This window comes from Mustela lutreola, chromosome 5 (assembly GCF_030435805.1).
Source record: "Mustela lutreola isolate mMusLut2 chromosome 5, mMusLut2.pri, whole genome shotgun sequence".
NCBI lineage: Eukaryota > Metazoa > Chordata > Mammalia > Carnivora > Mustelidae > Mustela > Mustela lutreola.
The window spans coordinates 106,436,374-106,452,141 of record NC_081294.1 but is presented as its reverse complement, the minus strand read 5'-3'; the positions used below and the strand labels follow the sequence as shown (position 1 = coordinate 106,452,141).

General features: G+C 34.9%; 1 protein-coding gene across 2 annotated transcripts in view; it reads right to left on the bottom strand.

Annotated features, from left to right (window-relative positions):
* The window catches only part of CMYA5 (cardiomyopathy associated 5), an 89,047-nt gene that overhangs the window by 55,194 nt on the left and 18,085 nt on the right, over positions 1 to 15,768 (bottom strand). The window lies entirely within an intron of this gene.

Sequence of the window (15,768 nt, the reverse complement as noted above, 5' to 3'; positions counted from 1 at the left end):
TATTGTCATCCATATCAAAAATAGGTAAGTATGCAAAATAAAATTTAAAACTTGAAGTTAGTATATGAAGTAGAATAACACATCCCAGGCTGGAATGATTTGGTTTACCACCTACCCTTAATCAGGATTGTCCCCCTGACCTCCCATGGCTTACCCAGTCACTCAGGCTACCCCTGTGGTCACCAGGACCTTCATAATGGGCACTTGGCATCTGTGCCATCTCTGTTACTACTACCACCACCCTGACCTAGCTTTTTATCATGTCATCTCTAGTTTATTTCATTATCTTCCTAATGTTTACCTCCCACCCTCCCTTATCCTTAACCTACCTTACTCCTCTTTCCAGACCTACTTAACTAAAATTTTCCACCATCCCATTCCTTGCTTAAAAAATATCAGTAATTCCCTCATACCTATAGAAAAAAGTTCAAACTTTCTGATCCCTAGTTGACCTTATTTCCAAGTACCCACTTTTACTCTATTCCTACCTTGGACATTTCTGTTTTAACTATGTAATTCATTGCCCAGTAAATACATCGTGTGGACTCTGGATCAGAGCCATAGAGACATATGGAGAAAATATAGAGACATCCCCAAAACAACCTACAGGCTGCACATTTCCTCATCTGTAAGCCGGGGAACATAACAGTACCTAGCTCTCCACATTGCTATGAGGATTAAATTAGTTAATACACATGAAGCGCTCAGGAAAAGTGTCTGGCATATAGTTAGTGTTCATTAAACACTATCTACAATCAAACTTCCACACATCATTGCATTAGAGACCAACAGAGCCTGGGCATAGCCATTTTCAACTGCTATAGGTGGACTGCATTTGCCCTCGAGAGACTGATGGCTTTAGCTGCCATTTCAATTGCCATTGAGCCCCTGTCTCAGACACTGCAGTACTTTTCTCTGAAATTTTCTTATACCTCTTCCTCCTGGGAGTTCACGCTGTTCCTCCATTTACGATTCTCACTCCCATCTCACTCCACCTTTTCTGTGTATCTAAATTCTATCTCTTCTTCAAGGCTTAGTTTAAAAACCTCCAGTGTTACTATTCCTGATCAATTTGGTAATCATGTTTGCCATTATCTCATAAGCATTAAGTTGAAGATTAAAACTCCAAGGGCTGTAACCTTCTAAGAATATGGCTGCAATTTACAATGAACACAAACTACCGACTGGTGTATATTTTTCTACAACAATAAAAACAAAAACAAAGAACATCCTACCCTAAAAGCCCATGAAGCATAAGTGTTGAATTAAGTATGGATTTTTATAAGTATTAATATATAAGTACATATATATTAATTATTAACTTTTTGAAAACATACACAGAATTTAGGTCCCTTACTAATAATTTTTAATCATCAATCACTGCTTATGTCAGTGGTTCTTAACTCTGGACATATTTTAGAATCACCGGTAGGAAACTTTTTAAAAATACTGATTCTATCCCTTACCCCTCCCCACAGAGACTCTGATTTAACTATACTAGGGTAGGGTCTCCGTATTGCTGTGTTTTTATGTTTTAAAAGCTTCCAAGTGACTCCAGTCTAAAGCAGAGTTGAAAATCACCAGCCTAAACAATCTTAACTATGAAATTTAAGTAGTATATGCCTTTCTTGCTTACTTCAAACACTTCCTAGTTAGCCTAGGCTAAGCACCAAGACCATAAATCCTTATAGTTACATTCTACTCCCCTTTCTTAAACCCCAGTGTTTCCCCAACAGTCTCCGGCAAAGAGTTTATGAGCCACGAGATCCTGACTTAACTCTCACCACAGCCAGGGAAAGACTAGGGCAGCCAGAACCCCTGCCCATCTGGTCTTTAACAGCAAGCAGCCTCATCCATTTACCCCCAGGGAACTATAAGTAATGTCACTTCCTATATATGCAATGAGTGCAAAGGGCTGGCAAGTAGTAGGAAGAACTAGTTCTTCTACTTCCTTGGCAACTCTGCTCTCGCTTATTTGCTTTGGTATTAAACCACTGAACTTAATTAGAAATTAATACTCTATCTTGGTTCTGGATTGAATCTTATTTTACAATGTTTTTTCAAGCTATTTACATACTTAATTAAAGTTATTCCTCAGAATTTTCAATTCTTTCTACTCTTTCTCCCTTTTGTTTATTTAAGAGCAGGATGAAATTAAAAATTAAGGTTGTGACATGCATCTGGGAATTCAGCATTTTGAATGCCCATGATTGTAGTAGTATTATAAAAGCAATTATAAATTCAATTTAGAGTTAATTATTGCTTGTAAATTTAATGTACTCAACCAGAGAAGTTTTCATTACTAGCTAGAATGAGTTCATGAGTACTTAGCAGAATACTCAAATGGTGATCATAGGAAACAGAGTGCTACTAAGGTAGATTCATTCAATTGTTTGTTTATTCATTCACTCATTCATTCCTTCATTTAATGAACTTTTGGGGGGCTTAAATACTAGGAACACAATATAAAGACATAGAACCTTCTCTCGAGAAATTAAAAATCTAATAAGGAGACAAAACTAAACTCTTTAACACAGTATGATTAGTACTATTCTAGAAGACAAGCAAGATACGGTGACAATGTAAAGAAGAGAAACCTCACAGAGGAAAGATACTTGAGTTGGATTTTGAAGAATAAATAAGAGTTTGCCAAATGGATGAGGCGTGGAGGTGGTGTGAGGATGGAGAGGTTATTCCAGGAAAATGTCACAGAATATGCAAAATGTACATATGAATAAATCAGCCTGGCTCACTGAAAAACCCAAAGTATTTTGGGATGTCTGGATTTTTAGAGAGAAGCAAAGGAATAGAAGAATGACAGAGCCAACAGGAATCAGAGAATGACTATATTAGCATGTGTAAAACCACAGCCCAAGTATTCACATTACATTCAGTCTAAAAAAATAATTTCCCTTAATAGAAGAGAAATGGTCTGCACAGAGTTCAGAAATATATTTCTTATTCAGAAACACAAGTGTTCTCATCTATATGAAGATGTATACATCAGCTTCTCATAATTAATGGATATTGGCTATGAACATCATGTCATTCATTCTCCTCTGATTCTCACAGAGCAAACTTCTCATTATTACTTGGCTTCCCATGTAGAAGACAGACACATCTGATGACCTGAGTATGTAGCTCACTTTCTAGCCCCTTTCAGAGTTGAGCAAGGAAAAGGTTTAGCAGGTCTGAGTTAGATCAGGAAAAAATAGATTGATACCAGAGCTGAGTGCCAAAGACTCTGCCTTCTTTTGAGGATAACCTTTATCTGATTAAGGAAGTTTCCTTCTATTCCTATTTGCTTAGAAAGTTTTTAAAATAATAAATGAATGTTAAATTTTATTAAGCATTTTTTATACAACTATGGTGATGGCCATATCTTTTATTCTGTTAATATCAATTACAGTGATTGATTTCCAGATATCAAACCAACCTTGAATTTCTGAAAAAACTGCAAGTGGTTTTGATGTGTTAAACTTTCTATATAATGTTGGAATTTATTTACTAATACTTTATTTAGGAATTTTGCTCCTGTATTCATGAAAAATTGGCCTGTAATTTATTTTCTTACAATATGCTTATCAGGTTTCATCACTGTGACCTCAAAAATTAAATTGGGAAATGTTCTCTTTCCCTATTCTCTGGAATAATTTATGGAAGATGGTATTATTTCTCCCTTAAGCATTTGGTAGACTTTATTTTTGAAGTCATCAGGGCCTGGAGTCTTTGGGGTAACATTTTTAAATAGTAATTTAATTTATTTAATAGTTATGTGTCTATCTGAAATTTCTGTTATTTTTGTGTGCAATTTGGTATGTTGTATTTTGTAAAAATTTTCCTATTTAACCTAAGTATTAAAGAGTCATTAGATTGAGGCACCTCTGTTGTTCAGTCAGTTGTGTCTTACTCTTCATTTTGGTTCAGGTCACAATCTCAGGGTTGTGAGATCAAGCCCCACATTAGCTTCTGGTGTGGATCCTGCTTAAGATTCCTTCTGTCCCTCTCCCTATGCCCCTTGCCTCTCACTCTCCCTCTAAAAAAAAAAAAAGTAACTGGATTAAGATTATTCATAATATCCTTTCAGGATCTTTTAAATTTTGTAAGACCTAAAATGCTATCTATTTTTTTTCATTATTGATATCGATTATTTGTATCTTTTCTTAATAACAGCCAGAGGTTATCATTTGGTAATCTTTTCAAGTAAAATTTTGTCTTATTGATGTTTCCTATCTCATAAATGTCCACTTTTCATTATTTCCTGTCTCCAGTTTTCTTTGACTTTAACTTATAATTACTTTTCTACCTTCTTGAGGTAGATTCTTACATCATTAATTTCCACCTTCCTCTTTTCTAATGTATTAATTTAAGAAATTAATTTCAAAAAATATTTTGATGTATCATATAAAAGTTTGTATATATAATATTTTCATTATTATCTACTTCAAAATATTTTTGAATTTCCACTGTGATTTCTTATCTGACCCAGAGATTATTTAAAAATGTCTTTCTCAACTTCAAAACACAAGGTAATTTCCTAGTTATTTTTTTGTTGGTGCTTTCTAGTTTAATTGCATAGGGACCAAAGAATTATTTATATTGTTATACTTCGAAATTTGTTGAGATTTGTTTTATGGCTATTTGGCCAAATTTGGGGGAGCTGTTTGTTTTTAATATTTATGTGTTCTTGTAAAACATATGTGTCCTGCAGTCTCTCAGCAGCATTCTATATATGCTAACTAAGTTTGACTTATTAGTTATCTTATTCAAATTTTTGTTTATCTTTACTAAAATGTTTTATCTGCTTTTTTCTGTCAGCAACTGAGAAAGACCTGTTCAAATATCTATTATAAGTATGAATTTGTCTCTCTTTTTAGTCTGTTAATACCTGATTTACATATTTAAAGCCATGTGATTAGGTACAGCAAATGTAGAATAGTTATATATTTTTTATTTTATTAATTTTTAATCATAATGAAATGTCACTTCTATCTGCAAATAATGATTTTTGCCTATATATGCTTTGATACTAATAAAGTAGTACTTTGCTATTAATTAAACTATACCAACTTTGTTTTGATTAACGTTCCTTTTTCTCTTCTTTCTTGCCTTATTTCTGATTGACTATTTATTATTATTCCATTTTCTACTATTAGGTTGGCAGTTACATTTTACTATTTTTTTTAATGATTATGCTAGAGATTACAATATGGATCCTTGACCCATTAATGTCTAATACAAATTGGTATTTTTAATTTTTCCAAGATAACACAAAGACCCTAAACCACCTTAATTTCAATTTATATGCTACTGTAATTATATTTTAATTCTATAAATATTTTTAAATCCCATGGATATAAATTTATTACTATTTTAAACTGTTAGTGTTCATTTATATTTACCTACATACTGAATCTTTTTATTGTGTTTCATTCCTTCCTGCATTTCCAACATTCCATCTGGTATCACTTTCCTCCTCCCTGAAGGATTCCATTTAGTATATTCTTTAGGGTGAATCTGGTGGTGATAAAATCTCTCTACTCTTTCTTTTTTAAAGTCTTTTACACTTCTATTGTTGAAGAATATTTTTTTCAGGGTATAAAATTCTAGAATGGAAGATATTTTCTTTCAGCACTTTAAAAATATCATTCCACTATCTTCTTTCATTGTTTCATTGTTAAATCAACCCTTAGTAATGTTGCTTTTCTGAAGATATTCTGGATTATTTCTCCCCACCACCACCCAGCTATTTTTAGAATCTGTCATCTTTAGTTTTCAGAAGTTTTACTATCATGTGCTTAGGAATCTTATCCTGCTTGGAGCTTGTATGGCTTCTTAAATCTGTACATTGATGTCTTTCATCATCTTTGAAAAATTCTCCATATTATGTTCAAATCTTGCTTTTGTCCCTTGTCCCTCTTCTCTTTTTCTGAGATTCCAGTTTTTCATAAATTAAAATTTTTCATTGTGTCTTATCTATGCTTCATTTTCATATTTCTTTCAATCTATCATTCAGTACATTTATTCTGTCTTCAGGTGTGTCTAAACTACTACTACAACCATCAAATGTGTCATTGTTATTGTATTTTTCAGTACTAGTATTTCCATTCTTCTGTTTCCAGTCCTCTGACACAGTTCTGTCTTGTCTTTTATTTTCATATCCCCCTCTCCCTATAAATAAGTTCAGCATTACATAAGCATCACCCTCCTCCAAGAGCCCTACTATTTCTATAGCAATCCAAGTATGCCCTGAATAAGTAAGACTCTTTGTGGCATAAGAGTTTGAAGAATTCATGTGCTCTGCTACTTCTCCATTTCTAAATTTCCCCCAATAAACCCTAATTTATATTTTCACTGTGTGACATACATACCCCTTCGTATAGTGAAGAAGAGATATGATAACTCCTGAATGGTGTTTTGGTATCCTTGCTGATATTTTTATATCTCACTGTTAAGTTGACATATTTTCTAAATTTATTTTTGGTGTGTGCATTGTATTAGTATAAATCAGTTCTCAGGAGATAATTTTATTAAATGTGCTGGAAAAATCTAACTTCTTTAGTTCCAAAATGAATGATAAGGTCCTGGGATATGACTATATCAAAAAAATTCCTGTGTTTGCAATTTAGCAGTGATCAGCTTCCTTAGATACACCCTGTCTCTTTCCATTTCACTTTTGCTGAAACACAGACTAGTTACTTACTGAAAATTAAATTATTGGTCATGAATGGAAAGAGCCTTTTGGTTTTATAATATTTTTCATTTTATGAGGGAGAAAACCAAAGAAAGGAAATACATACATATCCAAAGTAAAAATTTTTTAAAGAGGAAAATGGCTAGCCATCAAAGTAGAGCTACCAAAATAATGATTTCCCTTATCCCAGAATCATCTTTGTTTTAATTGGTACTCTCATTTTTACTTAAAGGGAAAAGAACTATATATCTAAAGAAATGAAACAGGTCCTCAAACTTTGTATCTGAAGGCTAATATAATTACTATTTTTTGTTTCTATCGCTCAAGATTAATACCCTTGGAATGAACAGTCCCTTCTTCAGACCAACAGTTAAAGTGACATTCCTCATGGGAATATCATTATGAGCAATACCTTAGATTTACGTGATGACTTATTCCACTCTCAAGCAATCACAGTGCACTAAAATTGTATCAAATGAAAAAAGGTAATGGATAGAAATTTTTTCCTACTATATCTAATTAAAGTGCATTAAGTTTCAACTGCTGCAAGACAATAATAGAGTAAATCTGATCTTGCATATATTGCAAACTTTGAAAAACACGTTTTTAAACTATAAAATATGAAACAAGCTTATAATCTTATAATACAAATTGTTAGTATTTTATGTGGGCCTTAAAAAAAGAAATAAAATTTCTTAAAAACATAATCACTAATTATACAATGAACATTTTCACCAAAAATTAATTGAAGACCCATATCCTAAGCAGAAAATTAATCATATGCATTGCTCAACAAAAGTAATATAAAATAGCTTAGGTTAAGAGGAGCTTGTAAGCTATTAGGCAGTTAAGGGAAAAAAATACATGAATCCATAAATGAAAACATTATTATAGAGGTTTATCATACCCTAATATAAAGTCCTCTTGTTTTGTAAGTATACTAAAGACCACTCAAGTTTATTGTGCATGAAAAGAATAAGTATCTTATTTTCACAATGACCAGACATTTCGTAAGTGTGGGGTTAGGGACCTCTACTTCTTGAAACCCATTTATCTTTCTACTTTTATCTTCTATTTTTCTTCATGAACCCTGTGTTCCCACCAAACATCAGCCTTATGCCTCATGGCTTTGCTTACATCCCTCTTCTTACTTGGAATGAATCATCTCTGTACATGCTAACTTTACACTTTTCAGAAACCAGCTCAGATATCAACTTCTCTATGTACCTGTCAATGATTCTCTGAGCCAAAAGTCATTTTCCTCCTCTGAACTTCTAGAATCTTCGTGTAATTTTCTATGACATTTACTTTTCTACATTAGTTATTTTTACATATATCTTAGCTGCTCTACAAGGCTATAAACTACTTATGAACTATATGCCACCTATGAGGAATCATGTCTTTTAGATTTTATGAGCACTCCTCTTGTGAAGTTTTCCCAAAATATTCACCTTTATTTTCAGAAAAACAGCTCTTCTACTTTTGCATTCAGTTCATCAGCTTCAGTAATATTTAATTAAATAATGTAATAACAAGTACAACTCAGGGTCATGAGTTCCAGCCCCTTACTGGGCTCCACAGTGGGCATAGAACCTACTTATAAATGAATGAATAGAGTAGAATAGAATAAAATAAAATAAGTAAGTAAATAAGTAAAATCTGGAATAGTCACAACTGATATTAGTAAAAATGTTACTCAAAGGGGATGGGGTAACTGGGTGATGGGTATTAAGGAGGGCACATGTTGTGATGAGCACAGGGTATTATATGCAACTAATGAATCATTGAACACCACATCAAAAATTAATGATGTACTATAATTGGCTAACTGAACCTAATAATTTGAAAAATGATGAGTTTATTAGAGAGTGGATTGCTACAAGGTATGGTTAGCTTATCTTGGGCATCAGCCTGTTTTAAGGAGAAAATGGGGATCTTTGGTTACTCTAGCCCATTGGGTTTTAGAGGAAAGTAGTTAAAAGTGTTTATATTACTTTTTCTGTATATTACTAATTTCCATTTATACCCATAGAATTTGTTTCAGATGAATTTCAAAACTATACAATTTCTTTAATCATTATTGACTTTAAACTGATTTCACATTGAAGCCCAAAATCCAGATTCACTCATTCAACAAGTATTTACCAAGCTCCAATTATGTAGGAGACACTGTGTTAGGCACAATTTTTTTTCTCAGCAAGATAACCATTTGTCACAAATTTTCTAAAAGATCTTTATAGTTCGCTTCAAATTAACCAATTTGGTCTCAGCTATAGATTTATGGTAGAACAGTAAATTAATTTTTCCTCATTTTATTCTTCTGAAATCTAAGAATGTATTTGGCCTGCTCCTGGAGGCAGCTCCAGAGTAAAGTAAATTAAGTGCTTGCCAAGCCCTCATCTCTACGAGAGTGTTGGCAGACACAATCAACATTCTCCCAACCCAGTTTGAGAACATTCAGTTGTATGGGAACATTTTTTCTGCTCATCTATACAAGGGAGAATGAATAAATTGTGCAATATAAAGATTCACATCTTTTCAGATTTTTAAAAGGAGTTTTTTTTAGGGGCGCCTGGGTGGTTCAGTCATTAAGCCTCTACCTTCAGCTCAGTCATGATCTCAGGGTCCTGGGATTGAGCCCCGCATTAGGCTCTCTGCTTGGTGGGAAGCCTGCTTCCCCTCTCTCTCTCTCTCTGCCTGCCTCTCTGTCTACTTGTGATCTCTGTCTGTCAAATAAATAAATAAAATCTTTTTTAAAAAAACAACAAAAAAAGGAGGTTTTTTAAAATCTGTAAAATCTCATAAAATACATGAAAATAATTTCTTTAAATTATTAACTGAAACACGAATTGCTCATTCTAGGTATTTCTTTCCATGTGAAATGACACCTATTAGTATAACACTCTTTCCTGGCTTAGCTTCCCTCTATGACTGTTTCCTATTTTTATTCTGTTCCTTGTACTGTTCAGTATATAGAACAGGCCCTCCTATGGAGAGTACATCCTCAGAATTCATGACTGGGTATATAAGTCTGTTTATTTCTGGGACTTGGTATTAGAAAACACATTGTAATCCTATACCTAAGCCACATTCTTTGATGTCATCAACTTATTAGTAATAAAGTTGACATTTTGATCTCTATGTGCCATTACTTTGATTTATTTATCAGGTGTCTCTGAATTTAGGCAGGCGGAAGAGGGTGTTATGTAATAATCTACTTGTCAGAGCCCAATATACACAAATGACCACAAGCACAGAAGTTGGCAAAGCCTAAAGGACATCACTTGACAGCAAGAACAGATATGATAGCTAACCTACGTGCTTGTGAGCATCCACCATAAACTGGTAAGTAGACTAATAAGACTAAGAGAAATCTGCCGGTCAGCTTTCAGCAATGCCCTATTCACATGTGGATTTCTTTTACAAGCACACAGATTGGAGCACAGTTTTATTTGCACTGGTTTTCACAACTCCAGAAATAAAATGGTTGACATGACGCATCATAAGCAACATAGACCAGTATTAAAAATGCACTACCCAATGGTCAGTGATAAATAATATATCCTTGGCAAAAATGTTCATGAACGGTCAATGTCAATATGCATTGACAGTCTGAGTCAGATTGTACAAAAAAGATGAAAGTTGGTATTCTTCAATGGCTTAGGCTACTTTAACCTCGGGCCATGCCAACTCAGGATGGTCCTGCAGTGATTTCTTGCATGTAAAGAGAAAAACAAGAGGTGAGGCCAGAAGGGTAACTGAGACCTGGTTCACCTGGGCATGAAGGCCATAGAGTGGATTTCACTCTGAATGGGACACTAAGCCATTGGACTATCAGCCCTGCCATCTTCTAATAACTCAGAAATACGTAGCTAGTCAGACTAAGCTTGCTGGCCCATCTACCACCCTGCCCGATTCCAACCAGGAATTTGAATCTTTTTTTTTTTTTTTAGATTTAATTTATTTATTTGACAGACAGAGGTACAAGTAGGCAGAGAGGCAGGCAGAGAGAGAAGAGGAAGGCTCTCTGCTCCACGGATCCCGATGCAGGGCTCGATCCCAGGATCCTAGGATCATGACCTGGGCCAAAGGCAGAGGCTTTAACCCACTGAGCCACGCAGGAGCCCCCAGAAGTTTAAGAAGCGTCATTGGATGGTTGAAAATCCACAGCCCCCAAGACAGATAATCAGACTTTCTTGTTCTCTGGACCCCACCTAGCACTCCACTAGTTCTTGCCCAGTTCCTCAGTCTACCATTTGTTCTGTGAGCTTTTCAAAGTTCTAACAGATTCTATTTTCTATTTTGTATATAGAAAGTTGTTTCTTTGCTCGCTATCAGAGATGGCTAGCTTATCGCCAAGCCTGTTTCTCTTCTTTGTGAGCTTACAAATAGTCTATGCTTCCTGGCCTCCTTTAAGTATGGCCAGATGGCAGCCAAGTGACAGAGTTCTAGCCAATGGAAAGTGAACACTAGTAACATATGCCATTCCTAGGTCGGGATCATTAAAATCTCCCTCTCTACTTTTTGTGACCCTCTCTACTTTTTCCCATGCACAGTTTGAAGGACAGCAACATTAAATGCCACATAATGAAAAAGGCAAAGCCACAAGAGGTAAGATGCTTCAGTCCCTGAGTCACTACTTGGAGGAGAGCTGCCCAGCCAGAAAAACCTGCATGGGACTTTTACACAAGCTCAAGAGAAACTTTTATTATGATAATTCACGGAGATTTGGAGATACGTATTTTTTCATATATATATATATATATATATATATATATATGAAATATTTGGTGATACAAGTAAATGAAAACATTCTTGTAAAATATTAACCTAACATTGATAAGCCTCCCTTAACTACCACAACTACTATTTCAGTCCCATAATCAGAGCGAACCCAGTTAATCGATAATATCTTGTAATTAAAAAACAAAACAAAAATGAGCCTGGCAAAATAAATACTAGGAACTCTATTTTCAAATTCTAACAAGTACTCATAATACAGAAAGTAATGAGAATACTAAGAGGAATAATACAGTGCCTGTCTTCTAGGAACATTAACCCTAGTATATTGATATATCAGCAGAGAGCATTAAAATACAGTTGACACATGTGATAACAGAATGTGCAAAAGCCATCAGACACAGATATACGAGAAGGAAATTTTTTAACTTTGGAGTAGATTGGGGCAGGCTGTGTAAATACATGTAAGGGGAGGGGTCTGGAATATTATCATAGAATATACGGCTGATACCAGGTTTTGTAAAATAAAAATGAGTTTCCTAGGAAGACCAGTTTAGGGATGGTTGTGGAGAATTCAAGTAAAGGGAACAAATAGAAAAGGAGGGAACTGTGAAACCATAGGGTCTGTCTGGGTGTACAAAAGTCTAATTTTGAAAATTGAAAGATCCAGTGGTATATATGTTAGAATTATTTAGATGCTTTCAAGTGCCGCTACAGCCTCCAAGTAGATTGCAAAATACCCATCACTCAGGGCTTTAGACCGTCCTGATAACTAGTTAATGATGTGGTACACATATGCTTGAGATAACTTGGGTCACTAAGCGCCTGAACTTTCAACCAGGAGTAGATGAAGAAATGATTCATTTGCAAGTGCCAGGTTTCAAAATAGTGACTATCTTTCTTCTTTCTGACTCCCATCCCTCTTGAACCAAAATATTATATGTGGACCATAATCATAAGCTTATCCATCTACTTCAAGTCGGAAATGTCTACCCAGTAGTGGGAAAGGTGTTGTAGGACCAATCAGGACTCTGGAATTATAGGAGCCATGTATCTCTCCAGAGTTAAAAAGAGTAGTTTGAGTTTTGAGGTGTGCAATCAACTTATGAATACTTGGGAAGAGGTGACTGGGTGGCTCAGCTCGTTGAGCCTCTGACTCTTGATTTCAGCCCGTGCAGTAATCTTGGGGTCGTGGTATTGACCCCTGCATAGGCACCATGCTAGGCATGAAGCCTGCTTAAGATTTTCTCTCTCCCTCTCACTGTGCTCCCCACTCCCAGCTCACACACACACTCACACTCTCTTACAAACAATAATAATAACAATAAATGCATACATACATATATACATACGTACTTACTTACTTAGGAGATATTTATCTATTTGGGGTCTGCCCAAGAGTTGGGGACCATGATTCAATTAAGTAAACTATAGACAAGTGTCTAAATCTACAAGATTTAGTGCCTAAATCTACAAGACAAGTGTCTAAATCTTTGGTGGATAAAAATTCATCCACCAAATTCTCCACTATTATAAAAAACTAAGGACAGAAAGGTGCCAAGTCTAGAGAACCAAAATAAATGAACTATGGTATGACAGCACTGTTTCATAGCTTAGTGACTATTTCAGACCAAAACATGGGCAAATCCATTATTTGTGGCCTTGGGAGTTCCTCAGCAGGGGCACTACTGACATTTGGGGATATGTTAATTCTTTGTCATCGTAGGGAGAGGCTGTCCCGTGTGCTAAGAATGTTTAGTAGGATCCCTGGCCTCATTCCACCAGAAGCTAGCAGTATTTGGCCTCCAAACCAAATATGTCTTCAGAATTATACTAGTTGAGAACCATTGGTATAGATAGACCCAAGAATTATACTAGTTGAGAACCACTGGTATAGATAGACCCAAGAATTATACTAGTTGAGAACCACTGGTATAGATAGACCCATGCAACATTAACCTTGGCTGGGCATGTAAATGAAAAACCATGGAGGATAAGAACATTTGCGTTCTGGGATTCCCAGTGAGGACTTAAACACAGGCTTAGCTCTTTAGCACTGGAATTCTTCAAGAGCTACTGAGTATTAGCACAGAACAGAAACTGTGCCCCACCAGCCACTGCTGTCACATTCTTGTGAAGGTTGAGGGGTGGTTACCAAGAGACAGAGCACTTCATCTGAAAAGAATGTGTCAGGCTAGGATCTTTTTAAAATAAGTCAGTGAGTCAGGATAGACTTCTCCCCTGCTGTTCCACTGACTTTTTTTTATACTACAATTATAACTCCATAAAAGCATAGAGGATGAGGACTAATTGTTCCACAAAGTAGGAAAACTTTTATCGGTTTTCCTCATTTCCTTAGTGACCCTCTAATAATTTTTCTTAGGTTTCTAACAAAGAAAAAAAAGCGCTTAGGTTTTGGTCTTGAAAATAACAATAAGACATTGAAAGATAAAACCCAGCTCCTCTGTTAGCTCCCATTCTCTCCTATGAAATGAAAGGTCCCTGCGCCTAATGTAGTATATGGCAACATTTTTCTTTCCTGTCATTTTTTTAAAGGAAAAAAAATAATATTATACACCAAGACCTCACTCCAGCAGATGCTTCTGAGCTGAACAAGTATGGGTGAGAAACGTCTGGCCCTGAAGTTTCCAGAGAGACCTTCCATGTACCAGCAGAGAGGCTGGGGGATAGAGGGTGGCTCTCCTGGGCCTGTTTGGAGGAACCTCACAGAGATACCACTGGCCACACAATGAGATCACCTTTACCTAGCTGATGATCCCATCATCAGGTCCAAACACCACTGCTAGAAAAAAAAAACATTTTACCTATATAATAATGCAGATATTAAAAGCAACATCATGAAAGGAAGTCTCTTAAATTCCAAAGAGAGAAAGAGACAGAGATTAAATAAAATTAATACACTAGGAATAACTTGCCAGTAGCTTGCTCTAGTCTTTTCATTTCTGACTGTAAAATCTCAAAAGTGGAAGCCAGCAAAAATAGATTCAATAGTTTAATTTGTTTTTATGGGGGACCATGTTGGGATAAATAGATTTAAGGTAAAACTCTGTATCCCCTGAATCATTTTTTAAAGAATTTAAAGCACTTAGACATCTTTAGCAGTTCTAAAGATTAAGATGAATTTCCCATAACATTCTCTTATTCATCACCCACAAAGAAAACCAAAAAATCAAGAAAATTTTAAAAAATTGTATTTATGAGATCTAGCACAATGTTTTAAAAAGCATAGTAAAGGCAACACTTTTCTCCCTATTCCTCATTTGAATTCAGGTGAAAAGTAAAAAAAAAAATTAAAGATTTATTTACTTATCTGAAAGAAGGAAAAAGTAGGGGGAGGGGCAGTATGAGGGGGAGCAGACTCCCTGCTGAGACATGAGGCTCAGTCCCAGGAAGCTGAGATCATGACCTGAGCTGAAATCAAGAGTCAAGATTTTAATGTTGTTTTAAAAATAAGAATTTTTCCTAATTGTCACTCATAAATTTCACTGTGAGAAATGTGAGAAAACAGAAAAGAACAAAAAAAATTAAAATGATCAATAATCCCAACACTCAAAGATGACTACTTTCAATATACTGGTGGATTTCTTTCATTCTTGTTCTACCCAAAGACGTCCTTTTTAAAAAAAATTTTTTTTTCACAAATGGTATGTTGTAATGTGCTTTTTAAATTTTTAAAAATATATTCTAAACATTCTCCCATGCTATTATTCTGTTCCAATAGCTATTCTCAATGTTTTTGGTCTCAAAACTGCTTTATCCTCTTAAAAATTATTGAGGACTTCAAAAAGCTTTTGTTTTTGTGGATTGTACTTTTGATTTTTATAGTATTAGCAATTAAAACAAAAATTTTAAAGTTTTGCTAATTCATTTTAAAATAAAGTAATGCTTACATGTCAACATCCATAATATATTTCACAAAACCTAATTCTATTTTCCAAGACAAACAAACAAAAACAGTTAGTGAGAAAAGTAACATTATTTTAGAGTTTTACATATAATTTAAATGTTTGGCTTAACAGAAGGCAGCTGAATTCTCTTATCTGCTTCTGCATTCAAAATGGAGATACGTTCTCTTAACAGCAAAATATGAAGAAGGGGGATGTGATCCTTAATCTCAGGGTCGTGAATCCAAGCTCATGCTGGGTGTGGAGCCTACTAAAAAACAAACAAACAAAAAGTATATGAAGAAAATCTAGCCTCTCATAGGTACTTGAAAAAGGGAGGAGTGACTTTCAGATTACTGTGGGTGTTTTTCTTTATACCACACTAAACTTGACAAGTGGTAGTGTTTTAAAGATTAGTTGCAATGTGAA